Consider the following 23,430-nt stretch of genomic DNA (forward strand, 5'->3'; position numbering starts at 1 on the left):
CCCAGTTCAGACAATTATGAGAAGATCTGGTGAACTGCTTGCAGCATGACATAACTGAGGTAATTAGAGGTGGCATTCTAAACTCTGACATCCACAATGCACACAATGGGAACAGGTTTGGTGAGACGTCTACTTAGAATATAATGAACCTCTCATTGGATAGGTGGTGGTGCTTACACATACCTGGGTATACTATTGGATTATGCCAATAAATGAAAAACATGTCCAGACAGGAATGTAACTAAGTCCCTGGTCATAACTTGGTCAAGAGATGCTCTACACCATTGAGAGAGTCGGAAGGAGGCTGAATTTGGAGTTTAGTGACTTGTAAGCCTGAATCAATGTCCCCATTTTTATAATTTCCATTTAAACTCCTTAAAATTGTGCTTGGGTAGTCCAATTATTTGATTATCTATTTTGAATCAATGTTCCTATTTTTAGAAACTCCACTTAAACTCCTCAAGATTGTATTTGGGCATTCCACTTATTTGGGGGTCTATTTTTGTCTCCCATGAACTTGGCGGTAAGTCTCTTGTGCTCCTTTCACACCAGGGTCTAGAGTATGGTTCCATGCTTAAAATATTTATGAATCCAGATGCTTGCTCACAGATCCTGTCCTCATGTTCATATGGAGGCAGGAGAGAGCCCCAAGTGTTGTTTGTATAATATAGGAGACCGATTTCTGGTCCTGTCACAGCAACCTGTCATCTGTGTGGGGTTTTTCTGTTGTTGATGTCTGAGGCTCAGATAAGCTGTTAATATTATCTCTTTCCCAGAAATACTGGAGATGGTAGAGAAGCATATTAAAATCTAGAAGGTATTTAACCCCTTTATCCACATTGGCTGTTTTTAAATATTTTTAAAAAATGATTTTATGGATATTCAAATGAGAGCAAAAAGTGGGAATCAACGGTGCCTCTACTCAGACTTCCTCTTGCAAGTCTTAGTATTTATTTTTTAGAACAATTAAACTTCAAAATACTAGTCATTTATCTCATTGTCCTGGTATTCCAGAAACTTTTATCATACTTGTGCAGCCTTATAACACTTTGGCATCTTCTATGCCTACAATATTCATTTCTCATGATCTCCATACCAAAAAGGAAACTGTATTTGTATATTAAAAAATTACCGTGATATTAATTTTTCACATTATCTTCATAGACAGGGTGGGGCAAAATAGGTTTATAGTTGTGAATATATAAAACACAGAGATTGTTCATGTATTATTGTTTACTAATTATTGTATAATTTTCCATACGAACAACTATAAACCTACTTTTGCCTCACCCTGTCTTGAGGGAGTCTTGAAAATGTTTTTGGCTTTCCTAAATAAATAAGCGTAAAAAAAAAGCTTTAAAAAACTTCTCAAACATTACTGTCTTCTCTTTTATTTAAGGTTCTCCTATAAAGACAAAAACAAACCTTTCACTACTGTATTATTTCAAACCACCTTTATGTCAGTGTAGGCCCCATTGTAGATACCAGGTCCTGCTTTCTGTCTCCAAGCCAACTTCCAATTTCATTTAACAGAGTATGCAAGAACGTTAAGTCAAATTGAGACCCCCATTGAGTTTGATTCTAGAATTTCTTTGTCTTGCAATTTAGTCATTTGCTTGATTACAGGACAAGTTGATGTTTGAAGACCAAAGCTGGCTGTGGTCCCAGACATGCAGGGCTGCTCCATGGCGAACCTGGTTGAGACCATCTTCCCAACCTTCTATTTGTACAGAGGAGGAGGCTGTATCCTGAGAGATTCATGAATTGTGAATGAAGTATAGAGCCTTTGGTCAGACAACTTGGGAATCTGATAGACCTTGTTTCAAGACCTGATTTTCACAGCTGTGTAATTGTGGCCCATTTATTTAACCTCTAACTTCTCATTTCCCTGCTTAAAAACACTGTTGTTTATATGATGAAATAGGATAATGTTGTTAAGTGTTTAGCACAGTATCCTACACATGATAACTCAAGGTAAATATATTAATGTCATTTCTACCTTACAACATTACTTTTCCTATATACTTGTAATTTAGAGACCTAACTTGTAATCTATACATTTCAGCTTGGTAAGCTTTAAAATTTGACAATTTATTTATTTTATTCACTGGACTATTTACTGTAGAGGCACAGATTCGGGTTTTTTAGTTGTTAATGTTCTTATGACTAGTTTTCAATAATTATGAATAATAGGGCACATAGGAGATGCCGCTAGCTTTGAAATCACACAGTCTGATTGCAAATCCTGGCTCTTGCACTTCCTAGTTATGTAACTATCTTTCCAGCCTCTCTAAGCTCAGGTTATCATCTTGAAAGAGGGGCAATAGTAACTACTTTGCTAGCCTTTACTTAAAGTATATAAACTACCAAGTTAGTACTCTGCCACTAACTGCTTGATAAATGTTAGTTCTTTTTTTGTTTTATCATACTTAAAATAATCCAGAAGTATTTACTAATTTGAGAATTGTTTGCTTTTGGACTGAAATACCTTTGGGTTCATTATATTAGTATATTTTTTTCCCTACTGAAATTGTCTCAGCTACTGTAGGTGCTGAGATATCAAAGATAAGTATATAACACTTCTTCATCCTGAAAACCCACTAAAATGACCAAATAACATAATATGCACTAAAAGCTGATGAAATGGAGCCAATGGGATAAGTGGGAAGTAAATGAACAGATCATGGATAGATGAAACCTGAGCCATAAAGTGGGAAATATAGAAACTGGCTAATTTGCACCACCCAACCCTAAGATGACTTAGAAATTTATGGGAACAGGTATTATTATTATTGACAATGGTGTAAAGGTAGAGTAGATACAATAAGGATTTGTTAGACATCTGTTGAAGTAGTAATTAGACAAAGCCTTGCAGATGGGCAATAGCTCCCTAACGTACGCGCGTGTGTGCGCGCGCACGGACACACACACACACACACACACACATACACACACACACACACACACACTTTAGGATTCTAACATAGCCCTGGGGATCTACCCTCTAAGGAGGGTAAACTGAAGGATTTTGGGTGGAAGAGCATCAGGCATAGCTGAAGAAGGGAATACCATATTGAAAACAGGGGTGAGGTGAACTAAGATATCCAGCTTTATTCTTCTAATCAGCAACCAAGACAATGGAAATAAGGCTAATACCTTTGAGGCAGAAATTTAAAAATTTTGTTTTGGAAAATCAGACTAGTCAATGAGAAGAGATCTAAAATTATTAACAAGAAGGGTCACAGTCAGATTACCTTTAGCAAAGAGACATATGTCTCTTCATTCAGCAATGTCATGTCCCATTCTTAAACCAAACTAGACAGCTAAATATCCAAATAGTTTTTTTTTTAAGTTTCCAAAATAAAATTAGAGGCACTAAAAAAGAAATATTATTAATGCAGGGAAAAGAAAATCTTAAAAACAAAAATCCTAACATTAAAATTTAAGAGAGAAAAAAAAGAAAAAAGATTGCATTCATGAAACAAGAACAAAGAGAGAGAGAGAGAGAGAGAGAGAGAGAGAGAGAGAGAGAGAGATCCATTCAGATAAATAAAGAGCTTTTGGAAGTTAAAAATTATGACAGCTGGAATGAAAATTCAGTAGAAGGTCAGTAAAATATAGTTGAAGCAATATTTTAAAATTAGTGCAGGAAGACAAAGAAATGGAAAATAGAAGAAACGGGATAAAAAAAAGTTAGAGAAATAATCCACAGGTTGAGAACCGCTGCAGTGAGTACGTAGCCCATATATGAGCAGAAGAGATGGCTTCAGTTAGGTTGTATTTAAGAAATTGAAACACATAAAATACCTGATGTGTTTGAATTTATTAAAGGGATACTTATGATTCTGGGAAAGATGAAAAAAATGAAGACTAGATTATTACTGACTGAAGAGAAAAATAAAAGAGTACAAGAAAAAGAAATAATTACATGAAACTACATGACTCAACTTATGAATGATACTTATATACTCACTAGAGGCCCGGTGCACAAAAATTTGTGCACTGGGGGGGGGGGGAGGGGGGGTCCCTCAGCCCGGCCTGTGACCTCTCGCAGTCTGGGACCCCTCGGGAGATAACGACCTGCTGGCTTAGGCCTGCTCCCGGGTGGGAGAGGGCAGGCCCAATCCCTAGGTCCAGCCCCTGGTCGGGCTCAGAGAAGGGCTGATTGGGGAGTTGGGGCGCCGCCCCCTGTCATGCACAGTGCAGGGCGGATTGGGAGGTTGCGATGCCACCCCTAGTCACACTCAGGGTAGGGCCGATTGGGTTGGTTGGGGCACCGCCCCCTGTCACACTCAAGGCAGGGTCGATGGGGAGGTTGCGGCGCCACCCCCTGTCACGCACAGAGGAGGGCCGATCAGGGGGTTGGGGCATTGCCCCCTGTCACGCACAGAGCAGGGCCAATCAGGGGGTTGGGGCGCCGCCACTGTCACACTCAGGGCAGGGCCGATGGGGAGGTTATGGCTCTACCCTGTCACACACAGAGCAGGGCCTGTGGGGGGGTGGGTTGGGGCGCTGCACCCTGTCACACACAGAGCAGGACCAATCAGGGGGTTGGGACGCCACACCCTGTCACACACAGAGCCGCAGGGTGATCAGGGGGTTTGAGCGCTGCCCCCTGTCACGCTGATCCGGTGCCAGGAGGCCTCGCGGCTCCGCTGATCCCCGTGCTGGGAGACATATTACCCTTTTACTATATAGGATAGAGGCCTGGGGGCCGGCTGGTTTGCCCTGAAGGGTGTCCTGGATCAGGGTGGGGGTCCCCACTGGGGTGCCTGGCCAGCCTGGATGAGGGGATGATGGCTGTTTGTAGCTGGTCACACACGCTTCAGGGTGGGGGTCCCCACTGGGGCGCCTGGCCAGTCTGGGTGAGGGGCTGAGGGCTGCTTTCAGGCTGGCGATTGACTGAAGCTCCCAACCGCTCCTTTTTTTCTTTTTTTTTTTTTTTATTCTGGGCCAGCTTTAGCTCTGGCTCTAGCTCTGAGGCTTCCGCTGCTGAAAGCAGGTATCTGGTTTGTTTGCGTTCTATAATCGAAACAATGTATAACTCCAGCTCTGAGATCCCGGCGGCTGAAAGCTGGTTTCTGGGGTTTTGTTTAGCTTCTATATTTGTTACAATGTTTCAAACTGCCAGGTTAGAGGCCGGCAGCGGCAGGCGGGGAACGTTGGAGTCCGCCAGTCACTGGAGCAAGCAAGCCTCCCTGTTCGCTTCAGTGCATGGCTGCTGGCCGCCATCTTGGTTGTCAGTTAATTTGCATATACTCACTGATTAGCCAATGAAAAGGGTAGCGGTCGTACGCTAATTACCATGTTTCTCTTTTATTAGTGTAGATAGAGGCCCGGTGCATGGATTCATGCACTGGTGGGGGGTCCCTTGGCCTGGCTTGCCGGGATCAGGCTGAAACCGACCTGGTGTAAGGATTTGTCCAGGACATGTCTGGCCCGTCATGCCTAGTCCTGATTGGGGCTGATCAGGGCTAGGGAGGGACTGCGGGAGGGTTCCAGGGCGTGTCCAGCCCATCTCACCCAGTCCCAATCTGCCAGACCCCAGCAAGCAAGCTAACCTACTGGTTGGAGCATCTGCTCCCTGGTGGTCAGTGCGCGTCATAGCAACTGGTCGAACGGTTGAACGAACAGTTGGACACTTAGTATATTAGGCTTTTATTATATAGGACAATAATGAGAAAAGTGAATACTGATATAACTAAGATTGATGGCATAACTATATTAAGAAGCTAAAGAAACTGAAGGTAGGTATGAACAGGGAGCCTGAAAGGATATATAACATAAAACCTCATTTCCACAATAAAGTCAATAGGTATCTACAATTTAAAAATCAAGAAATAGAATTATAAGCATGTTATTTAAGAATATAAGGTAAAGATTTTTAAAAAGGCTAAGCTAGTTGAAATTTGTTGCTTCTGAGGAGCAGGAATTGGGGGTGGTAGTAGAGAGTGAGGTGGTGGGGTGATGCTGTTTTTCATCTTGAACTTTAAGAAAATTTTTGACCTTGTGTACTATAAATATATACATCTTGAATAAAAATTAAAAATATATAAATGTTATAAGAACTCCCTTCTCTTGCTCTTCCTACTGATGAGCAACTTTAGATAAAAGAAAACATACATCTCTTTCTAGCCATTCACATAAAAATCTGGCAAAAAGCACTAGTTTTTACTAATGTCAGTTTCTTTTTAAATCAGTTTCTAAAAACAGTGCAAGAAATATTTCAGTTCAGTGGTTCTCAAACTTTTAATGGTTAAGGACAACATCTTACTTAACTCTAAGAGAGGAAGATTTCCAACAAACAAATAAATATAAAAATGTCAGATAGGCCAGGCTGGTGTGGCTCAGTGGTTGAGTGTGGACATATGAACTAGGAGGTCAAGGTTCGATTTCAGTGGGGCACATGCCTGGGGTTTCAGGCTCGATACCCCATGGGGGGTGTGTAGGAGGCAGCTGATCAATGATTTTCTCTCATTATTGATGTTTCTCTCTCTCTCTCCCTCTCCCTTCCACTCTCTGAAATCAATAAAAACATATATATATATTTTTAAAAGTCAAATAGCAGAAAGTGTTTTGCCCGAATTAGAATAGGGTGGTTCAGGAACAGGGGTCCTATTAGATTGGGTGGTTAATGAAGGGCTCTTTTAAAATGCGATTTTTAAAGGGAACCAGAATGGAAAGGAACGACGGGTCCTCTGAGGTTTTGCTAGGGCATCCCAAACAGGGATCTGCAGCAGGAACAAACGTGTCCTATTTGAAGGACAATGAAAAGGTCAGTGCCACTGGCCCTGGTTTTCAGTGTGTGTGTGCACTGATTGAGAAGTCTCATTAATTCATGCCAATTCTGTGCAAAGGAATCTAGATTAATTTTTAAAAATCTTACAAAATGCTTTGTTGGTAAAGGTCCTTGTAAGGTCATTACTTCAATGACTAGATAGAGCTGCGATATATTCTTTTGTGGAAAGTTTCACCCTAGACTTATCTTTTCTAATAACTGACCAAAGCAATGAAGACCTAGCTAAGTAAGAATAAACATTAGCAAAGTGCTTCTTGAAAATCTTCTACAAATATTAATATAATCAACATTTTTTTTTGCATGAGGTATTTTCTTTCTAGAGAAGATTATGATACAGAACAGAATTTATATCAGTCATCTCAGAGCTTTTCATTGAGTGCAACATGCCAAAGATGTAGCTTTTACTGTCAGAAATATAGTTTTATGGGTGAAATGCTGAAAACACCTTTTTTTTGTTGTTAATATTGCTTTTTAACCCAAAGACAGCCTTTCTCAGTCACTCACTGCTTATAAACATATTAATCTTTTCTTAAAGGCATTTCCTAAATCAGATTTTTAAATACAATTCAAACAGTTTAATATTATTATGAACATGGCTTCTCAAATCCCTAAGTCAAAATGAGAGAATAACTTTCCAAGTTTTATTTTCAAGCAGAACGATGTGAGATTTTAACTGAACTATCTTACATAACAATCAAGTGCTTGCCTCTGGGGAAAAAGAAATGCTATGGATAATTTAGATGATTTATTTAATTCAAGGTACATGAAGAAGTCAATTTTACTTTTATGAATATTGAAATATTGTCTTGATAGCATTCTCTAGAGGAGAGTCCATTTTAATATTTCTAAGTCTAATTCATATTTGTTCATTAAAATTTAATGTATTTATGTTTTCTTTAGTTAACTCAATTAGAATAAAATTTACTATGTTTTTAATGAATGATTTTTATTTTAAAAGGAGAGTTCTGAACAATGGTGATAAAATAATCCTTTTTCATGAAGAATATTTTGGTGAAGAGGACATTTGTTGGGAAAAATCACACACTTCCTTATGCTATACAGCAGCATCCTGTGTGTTTTCAGAGGTCCTTCATCATGGAGGGTGGTCCCGTGGTAATTTACCAGGGGGGAAAAAAGGAGTGTACAAAAATTTAATTATTATTTGACCTCAAATAATTATATGCCACTAAACTAATTAAAGAGCAAATTAACAATGTCCCGCTAATGGGCAGTCTGCTCCTTGCATGACTCACTCATCTCGCACAAAGAACAAGTGATTTGTATTAGAAAAGAGCCGTGAAGGATGTTTTTGGGGATAACTATCGCTGTCATTGCTATGTTACATCGCAGGCCCAACCTCTGGATAAAAAGAGACAGGCTTATCACGAGCCAGGAAAACAGCAGCCCTGGCCTGATAGCTCTGACTTGAGGCCTTGTTTCAAAGCGATGACTCAGTGCAGGGCGGCCAGGCAGCCCTGTTCGCCCCAGTTCCTTCCAAACCAGCCCTCCAGCCTCTAATGTGCAGGTTGCGTGCCTCGCGCTGATTATTTCTGTGAAGTCCCCCAGAGTCAGCCTTATTTCCTCCCGAGCATTCATCTTCATTTCCAGATGAATGAAGGGGGATTTCAGTGGTGGTACTGTCCACAGAGCAGAGCCAACAGTTCAATCAAAACAACGGCCGGAGAAGCTGCTAGCAGAATGTTAATTCTAACCTAAAGGCTTTTAACTCAATGCAGAGTGTAGGGGTGTCTGTTTGCAGTGAGTGTGCTTGGGAAGTGTGTGCAATTTGTTTTTAATGTGAATCGGAATATTTGCAAGTGTAGACAGGATCCCTCCTTGACATAGGTTAAGTGGAGATTTTTATGTTCATTTCTTCCCTTCTGAGAACTCCTTATGACTTCTTTTATTTTGCTAACCCTTCTTATGACTAAATTACAGACTTATTTTTAGCACTTCTTTATTCAACAACCTGTAGTTTAATATAATTGCTTGATCAAGAGGCAACGACCGAGAGATCCAGTATACTAAGTCATGTTATATTTCAACCCAGTGATAAGAAATGACAATTGCAGTGTGCAGATAAAACAGGGACTGTGGCTCAAGGGAAAAAACATATTCCTGGTGGCAACCCTGACACCCAGGGCCAGTCTATTAGCACCAATGCTTAGAAAGAGGTCAAGTTAGAAATCCAGATTTTTATGAAAATTCAGTTGACTTTTAAAGTTGGCAACTAATTAAAATATGAAAACACTGTGCAGTCCAATAGCCAGTTAGCAAGCTGCTTCTGGCCCATGGGCTGCCAATGTGCAACCTCTAATTTGAACTCTAAAGTTCTAATGGCATCCTTATTTCACTTTGACTTTCTGAGAAATGATCCTCATTTTCTCCCTGCCAACAGAAAGTTTTGCAGGAAACAATTTGACATTTGAGTCAAGTAACTTGACATAAACTAATTACTGTCACTACTATATAGGTAAGGAAAGAGATGCTTAGGGAAATGACATGATTTGCTCCAATAGCACATAGTTGATAGAACTTGTACCTTAAGTACAAATCTTGTATTTTTTCCAGTTTCTCTGTATTATGGACTAAATTGTATCCCCTCTCCCACCTCAATTAATATATAGATGTCTTCTCAGTATGACTGTATTTGGGGATAGGGTATTTACTTTTCATTTTTCAATATATTTTTATTGATTTTAGAGAGGAAGGGAGAGGGAGAGAGATAGAAACATCAATGATGAGAGAGAGAATCATTGATCTGCTGCCTTCTACATGCCCGCTACTGTGATTCAAGCCTGCAACACGGGCATGTGCCCTTGACTGGAATCGAACTCGGGACCCTTAGTCTGCAAGCTGACACTATCCACTGAGGCAAACCGGCTAGTGCTGGATAAAGGGTATTTAAAGAGGTCATAAAGGTTACATGAAGTCATACAGGTGGGACCCTAACCCAATAGGGCTGATGTCCTTCTAAGGAGGAAACATCAGGAGCATATGTACATAGAGAAAAAGCCATGTGGGGACACAGAGAAGGCGACCATCTGTAAGCTGAGGAGAGAAGCCTCAGGAAAAAACAACTCTGAAGGTACCTAGATCTTGGACTTTCAGCTTCCATAACTTTAGGAAAATAAGTTTCTGTTGTTTAAGATAAAAGAAGAAGAAGAAAGAGAAGAAAGAGGAAGAGAAGGAGGAGGAGGAAGAAGAAGAGGACAAGGTGAAAGAGAAGGAGGAGGAAAAAGAAAAAGGAGGAGGAAGAGGAGGAGGAGAAGATACAACCACAGCAACCTCCACTCAAATGACCATTCACTGCTTCATGTTTTTTCAGTTGAAGGAAAGTTCAGCTGCCTATCATGTTAAATTCAAAATATTTGGATTAAAAGGTACTGATCCCCTTAACATTTGGATGTCTCATCTTATGTAGCATGTAATGGGGATGTAATCATATTTGTTGAATGAATGAATGCTGCTGAATACTTAAATGTTTGGAAATGTCAGTATGAATAAAATATTTCCAGTTTTCTTGGAATGACAAACATTGAATGGATATAGATATAAATGCTGAAATCCTTAAAAAGCCATGAGAAAAATGAAGTATTTTTCACACACAAAAAAGAATTTACTAACAAAAACCTCCATTTTTTTCTTACTCAAAAATGTGAGAAAAAAGGTTTTTATTTAGGCTTAGTGGTGTATTAAATTTCAACAAAAGATCATACTTTTCCATTTCTATATGCACCTACGTCACTTCTAATTATTTTGATTTAGTTGTGAGAATGTCACTTTAAAAAGCCAAAGCCAAATCTAGAATATTGCAGTATAAGAATAAAAATATAATTAAATGTAAACATTTAAAAGTACCATTCGTATGACTACATAGTATTAAAAAGAAATCAAAGTATACTAATTTCCAATTAGTATAAACTATTTGGAAAAACAAATAAATAACATGTTCCAAAGGATGAACCACAGCAAACAAAGTAATAGATATTATTTGAAGTAAATATTTAAAAAGTTTAAAGTGGGGAGGGAGGTGGGAGGTAAACAACCAAAGACCTTGTATGCATATATGCATGACCCATGGACACAGATAATAGGGTGGTGAAGGCTGGAGGGGGTCAATGGGGGAAAAAGGGAGACATATGTAATACTCTCAACAAGAAAGAATTATATTTTTTAAAAAGTGATTTTGATTAGAAATTGAATTTTAATAAATTTTAGGTCATCTAAATTTTTCAAAATGAGGAAACTTAGTAAGACAATTGAAAATTATTCTATTTGATAAAAATTTTCAGGCATGGACCAAGATGAAGTGTTTCTACTACTATTTTATGAGAGGGGGGGAGAATGAGGATTAAAAAATTAAAATATGTCCTTAATATAGTACTCTTAAATATAAATGGACTACTTTCAAATACGAAAACAATTAGTTATTTAGAAGTGTAAAATGTGTGTTTGTTGCCTGAAAATTAAAATTCCTATAAAATTATATTTAATAGTGAATAAGGGACATTCATGCCCATGATACCCAAATACAGACTATACTTACTGCATCTCTATAAATGACATAGAGAAACTAGAAAAGGGGGGGGGAGAAAATGCCATAATTTATAACAGCTGTTTAAAATGCACCTTGGGATACATTCATATGGACATACACAATTGATCCTTTAGAGACTCTCGCTCACATCATGCTTTCCTTACCTGCTCATTGCTTTACACTTGCACTCTAGGCGTGCACCTGGCTGAAATGTGAGTGACTCCCAACATCAGCTTGTTAAACCTTTTTTCTATAAATTTTCCTATTTAAAATGTGGCAAAATAAATTCAGAAACACAAAGAAATGCACCTACATAAACAAGGAGATCCCTGAAAAGCACAAGCAGTCACTGGACTCAACCAGAAAGCGCAGGTGGAAGGGGAATTTAAAGGACCTTAGAGCACTATGAACGTTTTTCACAGTGTCACAATTACAGAAACACCTGGTTCTGCAAACGCACTGACCCACTGGGAAAATTCTCCACAGTGCTCCGTGACCCTCCGAGTAGCTTTAACACAGAGAAGGCTGGCTACACAGCAGATTATGTAGATTTCAGCTACATGCTGAAATAGACTTAAACGTATCGGGGCTCCCTGGCCAAAGGTCTTCTTGGTAATTGTTCTGTCCACCAAATAAGTCTTTCCTACACATTTTCACGGTACTATTAGTAGCAAAATTTAAAATATTATTCAGAGAGCATATTGGGATTTAAATCTACTGGTTCTAATTTGATGTGAGAACTTAAGGCATCATTAAGCAAAGTAGGAAACCAAATGGGAAACCAAATTGTTGTCTGGACAGTGTGTTGTAACTTTCTCTCTCTCTCTCTCTCTCTCTCTCATTTAAGCTATTGAACTTAGAGTTAACTACTTTACAGTGAAAGCAGAATGGTTGAAATCAGATGTCACATATCACCCTGGTGACATGTTAGTAGATTTCAATTTTTGCTATAAATTCAGGAGAGTATAAATATCCACTGTGCTTAATTGTATCGTTTATATCTATAATCACTAAAGAGTTTCTATTGACTGATTAGTACTAGAACTAGAAAGTTAGCAATTTACTACACCAAAATAACGTTTCTATGCATTGTTGTTTTATGGAAATGAGAGAGTAACAGGTAATTATTGACAAGAGTAAAAGGGCTCCACACAAGTAAATTGTGTATCCGGGGGTGAGGTGGGGGGACAATGGGGTGTTTCTCCTCAAAGTCGTTTGATTGCATCTGGCAGGTGTGACATGTCAGAAGAGTAATAGGGAACAACAAATCAGATGGGTCTTAAAGGTCCCAGTCAGTACTTCGGTTATTACTCTGATTGATAGGGGAAGACATCGACGCTTACAGCAATGGACTGACATGAGTTACTTTAGATCTTAGCAGGATCGCCGTGGCTGCCTTTTCAAGACAAGGGTCAAGGGCAGAAAGACCAGTTAGGAGGCTACTGCAATAATCGAGGAGGAACCAATAATGGCTGGCGGTGACAGCCACTATTGATAACACACAGTCAGATCCACTATATTTTGAAGAAACGTCAGATTTGGAATACCAGGTCAGATTTCAAATCAGAGAGAAAGAGGAGTAAAGGAGGACTCCAAGGGGTAAACTGAAACATTGGAAGAATGAAGTTGATTTTAACTGATATGAGCCATAAACTGGCAATATATTTTTTTACTACTTGTATACTCTTAGGTCATAATTTAACAGTGGCTCAACTATGGCACTTCAGGGTTATTTCTATTTCTCCACTATGATAAATAAATCTGTGGTTAGTGTCCTTGGATACAGATATCTGAGCATGTATCTATGATTTCTTTGATATATTCAATTGATTTTTAAGGCCCTTGATACATATTGCAAACACAACCAGTATGTCATATATTTTTACCTATCTTTGTATTGTTAGGAATAAATATATTTAATTTATTAAACATTTAATAATTCCAGGTACAATGCTAAACATTTTACATATATCCTCTTATTTCATCCTCAAGGCAGACTATGCTGTAAATATTCTTATTTTACACATTAGAGAACAATCTCAGAGAAAAGTAATATGTTCAAGTCATAGTTGGTGTCTCAATTCAAATAACTAACTTTAAGGCTTCTCCGGTTCATTACTATGACACACTACATCCTTATTATAAAACTTCTGTGTGCTCGTTTCTGTATGTATCTTATAAGATGCCTCTAGTTGGGTTTTTAAAGACTATATTTTAATTGGGATGTTTAAACCCATAATTTTTATTGTTATAACTGACATTGGATTCTGCTTCTGTTTTTTAATTTACTGCATTTCTTGGGTTTTTATATTGCTTCATTTGTCTCTATATTCTACTTTAATAATTTTTCTTTATTTTGCCTTCTGCTCTCTAATGTGGTGAAACTTATGTATTTTATTCCAATGGTTGCACCTTACATGTTTAATATGAATGCTTAGCTTACAAAAATCTAATATCAATCACTACTTGCATCATATTTAAAAATATAGAAGAACCTTACAATGTTTTAATTCTTATAACCTCCTTCCCATATTATATATTGATGCTTTATAGCATTTTAGTTCCACCCTATTTTTATAACCAGTAAATTAGTCATGAGAATTATCTCTATCATAAAAACCTGGTGGTTGTGACGCCGTCACAGCGGAACCACCAAACACTGGTCACCAGAAGGCTGCATGCGCAGCAAGGTGTGCATGAGTGGGCGGGGCTGCGTGCAAGGTGAAGTGTGCAGGGGAGTGGGAACTTGACTCTGGGTCTCCTGGTGCGGCGGGAGTCAGTCTGGGTCCTGCCAGCACAGCGGGTCTGGGTCTCACACGATATCGTGCGCTGAGCCTCTAGTTATTTTATAAATTCCATGCTTATTTAGATTCACCCGTCTATTTAACAAATTGCTGTATACTCTAGTTTGCTGCATTCCACCTTTCTTCTGAATTCAATTTTCTTCTTCATCAAGCATCACCTTCCCTTCAGTGAGGGTTTGTTAGGATTAAACTGTATTTGATAGAAATAGAGTTTATTTCACCCCAACTTCTGAGTAAGAGTTTAGTTGAAAACCCAAAGATATCAGTTATTTTATCAGAACTTTGAAAATTACTCCACTGTATTATGGCCTTGTTATTGCTGTTGCAAGTCTGTTACTATAGGTAATCTGTTTTTTTCTCTTTGATTAAACTTAATAAGTTCTCTTTGTCTGACATGTTGTGTAGTTTTTCTCTCATATATTGAGGTTTGTTTTGTTTTTATTCTGTTTTGAACTCATTATGCTTTTTAAACTTCTGCTCTGGAATATTCTTAGCCATTACTCCCCAAAGAGTACCACTTCTTGTTTCTTTTATTCCTTTTTTTCTGGTACCTAAATTATACCTTTGTTGTATTATCTCATTCTATGTAACATACTGTCATATTTCCCATTTCTTTATGCTTCTGTCTTCATTCTGTGTGTCTTTCTCATGTTGATTATCCAGATTATCAATTATCTCTTTAAATGTGTCTACTCTGCTATGTAATTTATTATTTTAATTTGCATTAACCTTATTTTTTATTTTTAGAAGTTCTGAGGGATTTCAAATGCCTGTTCCTTTTAATCAGTGTTCTGTTTTTATGTTTTCTATGCCCTCTTTTAGTGATTTTAATTTTACTTATTTTATAGCTTCTATTAGATTGTTCTATTATTTGAGATTTCACCAATTTGGCCATTTGAGTTCCTGCTGGTTCTCATTCATAGTGGGTTGTTTCCTATGTGTTTTAAATTTTAGTTTGTGAATGCCTGTTGAAAAACTTTTGTCTGTGCATCCTAGATTTAAAATGTACCCTCCAATACCATTTTTTTAAAAAAGTTTCTATGTTTCCTGTGGGTAACACTAGCCCAGGAACAATTTCTAAATTAATTTATCTGTTTGAATGTCCTAGAATTATGAAAGTAAATGTGAAAGCCAATGTGCATGAGATATAGACTATGGTTGCACACTTTCAAGGGAAATGTCTTTCCGCACTCGGAGCACAGGTGGAGATAGGTGGTGTTTATTTCTAATCTTCCCTTTCATGGAGGGAATAATCTTCTGAGGATACCAATGCAATGAAACAATTGTAGTTTGCAAGCTCTACCTCCTCTCCTTTGTTCAGGTTGCCATATTGGCATAAAGTGCCCAGTTTATTGGAGAGACAACCATTTCTAGGGGATTCCTGGCTTTTAAAGCTTCTGTGTTTCTGACATCAGAATATATTTAGAAGGTCACAAAAGCCTTTAAAGAATGTGTATTTTATTTTACTCAATCACTTTTATATATTGGTAGTGGAAGAGTTTTGGTTTTCCATATAGCTCAAACTAGGAGTTGAAGAATAATTTTCAAACTTTCTTTTTTAGTAGGAGACTTTTTAAATGAAATATTTACTCAGAATTACATCGTCTAAAACAAAACAACAAAACAACAACAAAAAGAGAAAGTTCTTAGGTTAAAGTAGGTATAGACTAGAACATATTTCTTTCCAGCCTTCTGTGGGCTAGTTTAAATGAGCATCAGAGCTTCAAGGAACACATTTTGCAAAATTCTCTAATGGGATAAATTTATTTTCATAATGTCTTGACATAAGACTGGTGTCACGAAAAATGCAGTGGAATTCGAATCAGGTGACCTTGGTTAATGTCCCAGCTTCGCTATTAATTAGCAGTAGGACCTTATGCAAACCACTTAACATCTCTTACTCAGGTTCCTCATTTTTAAAAACAAAGATTGTTGGACTAAATGATCTTTAGGCTGCTTTTCTTCTGAAATATTCTAGCATTGTAATACTCAACCAAAAATTTTCCTAGAATAATATTCTGGAGATACTAGGAATAAGAATGCCATTATAAAACTAAATTAATTTAAGATAACTCTCTACTATTTATACTCAGAATTATTTAGTAATTCACATATTTTATATAGCTTACCCACAAGATATGTTTTTAGATTTAGACTTTGGCTGAACATTCAGAATTTAAATTCAACCTATAGCCGTATTCAAATGTTTATGACTAAAAATAGCTTAAATGATAAAAACAATCTGCACACAGCCAACTTTAAGTCTAATGTAGGTGGAACAGGAATAATTAGTAAAGATGGGTTTTGAAAAGCTGTTTATAAAAGAAATTCCTCATCAATCTTATTCTTATTTTAGTCACTACCACAATTGGTCACAGTATTTAACATCTAAGAAAAAGTCTTAGAAACATAAATTTCTCTCCAGTAACTATGACAACATTCAAAACAAAAAGAGTTTTAAGAGGGCTTCATTTTTCTCTCTTTTTACTTTTTGGCAGTAATCATTTCTGCTTCTGAAACAAGTTCATCTAAATTTATTGCACTACTCTACATGGAGATTAGTACATACCACGAATTAGCTCTGTCTTAGCTTATTTAGGAAATAGCTCATAGCAGTAGAAAGAAAATTGAAAGTACTGATGTTAAATTATGTTTTACAACCTTTAACTTAAAAGTGTCAGTTACATTATTATATAGTTTTCTTTCCATTACACTTTAAAGCTTCATTTTAATGATCAAAACAGGATAAAGATATGCTTTGTAAAATGGGTCAGACTTGGAATTGAGGTTAATGACTGAATTGTATAAAATATTGAATTTGAAATATTATTAATTTGGTAGGTTATACTAGAAAGATACATACTGAGAAGAGTTGTTTTTCCAAATTTTGGAAGTAATTTTTACCTTTTTCCTGTGATTTGATTTTTAAATTGAATTTAGATTTACAAATTTGCAATTATAATATTTTATCCCATATTCTACTTATACGTAAAAGCAAGTCACTTAAGATGGTATTGGGCAGCAAAAGAAACAATGAACAAAATGAAAATGCAATCCCTGGAATAGGAGAAAATATTTTCATATCATTTATCTCATGAGGGGTTACTATGCAAAATATATAAGGAACTATACAACTCAATTGCAAAAACCCAAACAACCCTATTTAAAAACTAGAGGCCTGATGCACAAGATTCATGCATGGGGCGGCCCTGGCTGCCTTGCGGCCCATGGCCCTGTGGCCCTGCCCACTGGTCTCCAGAAGGTCGTTCTGCCGTCCGGTCTAATTAGCATATTAGCTTTTTATTATATAGGATGAGCAGGAGAAAAAAATTTAAAAACCCCTAGCTGGGTGATTAAGTTGGTTGGAGCATCATCCCATGCACAAAAAGGTTGCAGGTTTGATTCCCAGTCAGGGCACATACCTAGGTTGTAGGTTCAGTCCCTGGTTTTATTGCTTAGGGGAAGCAAACAATTGATGTTTCTCTCTCACATCAATGCTTTCCTCTTTCATAAATAAATAAATAAATAAATAAATAAATAAATAAATAAAATGGGCAGAAGATCTGAATAGACATTTTTTTTCAAAAGAAGACATATAAATGACCAACACATACATGAAAAGGTACTAAACTCATTAATCATCAGGGAAATGCAAATCAAACCACAATGAGGTATCACTCCATACTTGTTAGAATAGCTATTATAAAAAAGACAAGAGACAACAAGTGTTGGGGATGGTGTGGAGAAAAGGAAACCATTGTGCGGTGTTGGTACCATTGTAACTTGTTGCAGCCACTACGGAAAACAGTAGAGAGGATCCTCAAAACATTGAAAATAGAACTACCGTATGATCCAGCAATCCCACTTCTGATTATAGATCCAAAGGAAATGAAATTAGGATCTCAAAGGGATATCTGCTTCCTCATGCTCATTGCAACATTATTCACAATAGCCCAGATATGGAAACAACCTAAATGTTCGTCTATGGATGAATGGATAAAGGTGATATATATATTTTTTTCTTTATTTTAATATACATCTAGATACATATTATTCAGACATGAGAAAGACAGAAATCCTGTCATTTGTAACCACACAGAAGAACCTTGAGGGCCTTCTGCTAAGTGAAATAAATTAGGTAGAGAAAGACAGACTGCGTGATCCCACCTAGACCTGGAATCTAAAAAAGCAGAACTCATTTGAACAGAGAGATTGGTTGTTGCCAGAGGCAAGGGTGGGGAAATGGAGGAAATGAGGAGGTGCTGATCAAAGGGTACAAACTTCCAGTTACAAGATAAAAAAGTCTGGGGCTGTAGTTAACAATACTGTAGTGTAGTTAACAGTACTTCCAAGTGGCCAAGAGAGTAGATCTCAAATGTTCTTACCACACAGAAAAAAGGGTCATTATGTGAGGTGATGGAGGTATTAACCAACCCTATTGGTAATCATTTTGCAACATATGTGTATCAAATCATCATATTGTTCACCTTAAACTCCCATGTTGTATGTCAATTGTATCTCAATAAAGCTGGGAGAAAGGTGCTACTTGCTCACTTAGTTGAGAAAAAAAGATGTTTGGAATTCAGTTGGGTAGTGATGAAGCATTCATATTTTCATATTTTACTAAACTGGAAGGGAAAATGACCCTATATTCACATATAAAAATCTAAGAAGGTGGGTAAGGCCTATTTTATGAATCAGGAAATAATATTTGCATGGAGTCCACTGGGTTCTCAGGGTGAACAGGAACAAATAGGTGCCTCCCTAGGAGTTAACACCTCTCAGGCAGGAAGGACAAAGAATTTCTCAGGTCAAACAGGAACTTGTCCCCATTCCCCATCGTGATTAACAACACTTCATACTTTTGCTCATATTGATTAAAAAAAAATAAAAGAATTGGATTAAAATTCTCATAACACTTCTTACACTCACACATAAATGAGCAAATGATAGCTCTTTTACGTAATTCTTTGGAATACTCTAAATTTTAAATAGTTTTTTGAAAGAAGAATAACAGGAAGACCTATGTGGCAATCTTTTTAACAGCTTGTGAATCACATTATGAAGATAACTTGGTGGTTTTTTTTTCCTCCAGGAGATTTTCCAGTTTTAATGGCAGTTATTTTTTATCGGATGTTATTAAGTAGTTACTTTTAAATCCACATCATGCTTCTGGTATTCAATGAAAATTAGAATCTTTAAAAATAGTAGACGATAGAAAAAAATACTTGGTAGTTAAGCCAATTAAATATGTTACAAATCAAAAATGTTTTAGGAGTTTCTTTAAAAGGTATTCTTCCTCCTGACACCATTTTAATAGGAGAGTCTGAATGGTTAAATTAAACCTTCTCAGTTGTTGCAATAGCATAAATCTGCAGAGCATCTTGTCAACTTATCTTATATGCATTCTTTGCTATTGTTACAGATCATAACTTTCCTTTTAGGGACAGAAATTTATAAGAAATTCTCAGTGGTATTACTCATAATAAATATACTTCATGTGTGTGAATAATGTTTAGAATCTGTCAAACACTACCAAGAGATTTTTTAAACCTGAATCTCCCATAAGGCCAAAGAAGGGTGCTTCTATAAAAAGCGCAGGTTAAATTCTTGATCTAGAAAGTCACTCTTAGTTTCAAATATCGTTTTAACTGAAGGTAGTACACAGAGGTACATGACGTCATTAAAAACATGGCCCTCACCGGGTTTCCTGTCTTCGGTTCACGATTCCTTTGTTTCCCACCAGAGCTCACTCTGTGGGAAAGCATCTTACACAGTGACTAACCAGGCAGGTCAGGCCTGGTTTTGATAGGAGTTTCCACTTAGCAGCGTTTAACCATATGAAACTCCATTTTTGCAGGTAAAAGAATTGTGGAATGTCAGCAATTCATATTGTTCAACCTAATACTTGTAGGGCCATGGGCAAGTTATTTAATTTTTTTGAGGGGGTGAGGTTGAATATCTTCACTGATAATAAGAAAATAAAGTTTGCCTCATAAAATTATTATAAGAATTAAATACAATGATATACATGCAGTCATTTGCATAGTGTTTAGCCTATGGTAGTTCCTTAAGGGAACTATTGTGATAGCAACCCTGCGGCTATCATAGCAGTAATGCAGGACTTTAAGAAACAGCATTATTACAAATAAGGTCAGTGTTCGAGAGGCTTCCCATAGGAAACAACCCAAAGCACTCACGTTGACGTCAGTGCGTGATACCTGAGTTTCCAGGTCTCCATGAGAAGAGTATGGCTAAGTTCTCACCTGCTGCCCTAGCAGAAGAGTTCTCAGTTCCATACAGTGGCTTTTGCTGGGATCTCATTCACTATCTTTTGTTCTAGTTTGAGAGAGTTCAAGGCATTGATATGAAGATACCTAACCTGGGAATATTACTACTGATTTTTTTTCTTGACATTCTTATTCACCTTGTTTTCATTTAGTTCTTTTATTTGACAGGTTCCTCTCAGAACTCTAGATACAGGTGAAGTGGTCAGACTAACACATTCCCGGGCGGATTCTCCCTTTGGCAGAATGACTAGATCACCCCTTTCTCCTCCTCACATTTCTGACTGTCCTCCTCAGCCCCACCTACTTCCTCTCTTCATGAGTTTCCATCAGGGACCTCCTAGGTGAGCTCTTGATATTGCAGAGCAACATCTGTTACAGACCACCCACTGCTGCCTCTGTTTCTCCATATGGAATATAGGAATACCAGTTATACCTCACAAAATCAAGAAATATAATATTGACAACATAAATATCAAATGTAGGCCGTTTCCAGGGGGAAACAAGTGCTCAGCACATAATACATATTTTAGCTATTTTCATCATTTTTATTATAGCCTTTTTCCTCTTCTATCACCCTAATGTATAGCTTCTCTATCCCCTAATATATAGCCTATCACCCAGTAGTAAAGAAGAACTTCTATAGAAGCATAAAACAAAAACTAAAATGAGCTACACTAACTTTCTGAACTTTAAGCCTAAAGAAATACAATTATTTTAAAACTTGGTAAATTAATTTCAATAGAAATAAATCTATATATAAACAAATATCTATTTAAATCTATATATCTAAAATCAGAGCCAGCTTTCATTTCTGGGTTGGGCCAGCAGTGAGAAGGAGCAGAAAGTGGGACGCTGTAGCTATTTTATATGGGGTGGTGAGATTTGGTGAAATTGCATATGAGAAGAGAACTGAAGGAAGTATGGAATAAGCCACGTGATCATCTGGAGGAGGAGCATTCCAAGCAGAGAGAACAGTCTGTGCAAAGGCCCTGGGGCAGAACACTTGATACCATTGAGGAGTAGCAACATGGCTGGAGGGAAATAAACCGGAGGGCAAGTAGTAGAAGATTAGGTCAGATAGCAGATGAGGACCATATCAGATCTCTGACTTTTACCCTTAGGATGGTGGAGGAGTAACATGATCAGCTCAAAAGGAGAATGGAAAAAAAGGGGGTGGAAGCAGGAAGACCAGACTGGAGGCTACTGCAAGTAATCTAGATGGGAGACAGATGGGTGGCTTAGGTCATAATGGAAGCAGCAGAGATGGTAAGAAGTAGTCAGATTCTGAATATATTCTTTAGATAAAGCCAACAGAGTTCACTGATGCATTGGAGTGGAGGGGAGGCATGGATGACTTCATGGCCTTGCACCTGAGTAATTGGAAGAATAGAGCTGCTATTGACTGAGATGGGGAACACTGTTTGAGGAGGAGGTTTTGTGGTGAGTAAGGGGGCAGCAACATAAAAAATGCAATGCATTTCTCATTTTAAAATTTAAACAAATCTCGCTGGCTTTGATTTTGGCACATAAGCCTTACATGAATTTGCTAAGAATCTCTTTTGGAGCCGAAACCGGTTTGGCTCAGTGGATAGAGCATCGGCCTGCGGACTGAGGGGTCCCGGGTTCGATTCCGGTCAAGGGCATGTACCTGGGTTGCGGGTACATCCCCAGTAGGGGGTGTGCAGGAAGCAGTTGATCGATGTTTCTCTCTCATCGATGTTTCTGGCTCTCTATCTCTCTCCCTTCCTCTCTGTGCAAAATCAATAAAATATATTTTAAAAAAATATGTTTAAGAATCTCTTTTGGAAGACAGACCTTCTCTTTAGGCAATGAGTCAGATTTTTTATGCATCATAACCTGAAGGGACAATAAACTGAAGTTGGTCAGGATAAAATATAAAATCTCTACAGTCAGCCTGTGTATACAAGTGTCTCATGGACTTCACCTCCTTCGATAACGGGTGATTTTGTGGTGTGTGAAGCCAGAGAGCATATGGTTAATGTAAATAGTGAACCAGCTATCTGGGATTTTAAAGTGTTGGCTTAGATTAAATTAATGGGAAATACTTACTGAGAACCCAAGCACTGACTCATGGGAATTTAGATTATGGGACCTAGATGTCTACCGAGAGAGGTAAGGTCCTGGTGACTGTGGTGGCTCAGGAATATGAAGGTGGCTTTCTTGTGCACACAAAGATGAGGACATGCATGGATGGTCAAGAAACCCCTCTTCAAGTGCATAGAGATATTTATGAATGCTTATGTTTTTCTCTCCACATGGGCAATTGAGAATTGCTGAATTTGGATTTGCTTTTCATATATTGGTTTGAAATCCACTTTCTGTAACAATGATATTTATTGTCTCTGCTATTCAATCAAAACAACCATAAACTTGAATCTATTGTAATGTTGACTCAGAGTCGTACACAATAAACTCTCACAATTAATATTCCTCCAGGGAGTGGCCACAGCAGCCTCTTCAGGCACCTCCGGGAAGGCTTCCTGCACCCTCAGTGTGTGCCCAACAGATGCTTGTTCATCCACTGAACACCACAGAGGCCTAAATTAGGAAACGAGAGACCTAGGAATAACAGGCTTCTATAAAGAGGTGAGACTCTCTGCCCAGCAGTCTCAACAGAGCAATCTTGTTTCTAAACATAGAAGCAATTTTCGGGCCTCTTCCAGGGCCAGAAGACAATTATTGCCAAAACAAATGGGGCAGTGTCTCTCTACCTCAGGCCCCGAGAGAATGCCTCTGGGCAAGGACTACAGCCGACAGCAGGTCATCAGTTTGGCTGGACCATGCCAAGCTAAGGATCCCATTTGATTGTGTTCGGACAGTTTAAATATGTCCCCTTAATTGATGGATTAGCTAACTAAAACAGAATGTGAGACACGGGACCACTGCTATGCGTCTCACACCTATTTGCCTAACAACGAAAATGTACTGTACTCACTGGAGATGGGAAACCTTAATCAAGAATGTTTATAACATTTG

This window comes from Myotis lucifugus, unplaced genomic scaffold, assembly GCF_000147115.1.
Source record: "Myotis lucifugus unplaced genomic scaffold, Myoluc2.0 scaffold_1, whole genome shotgun sequence".
Taxonomy (NCBI): Eukaryota; Metazoa; Chordata; class Mammalia; order Chiroptera; family Vespertilionidae; genus Myotis; species Myotis lucifugus.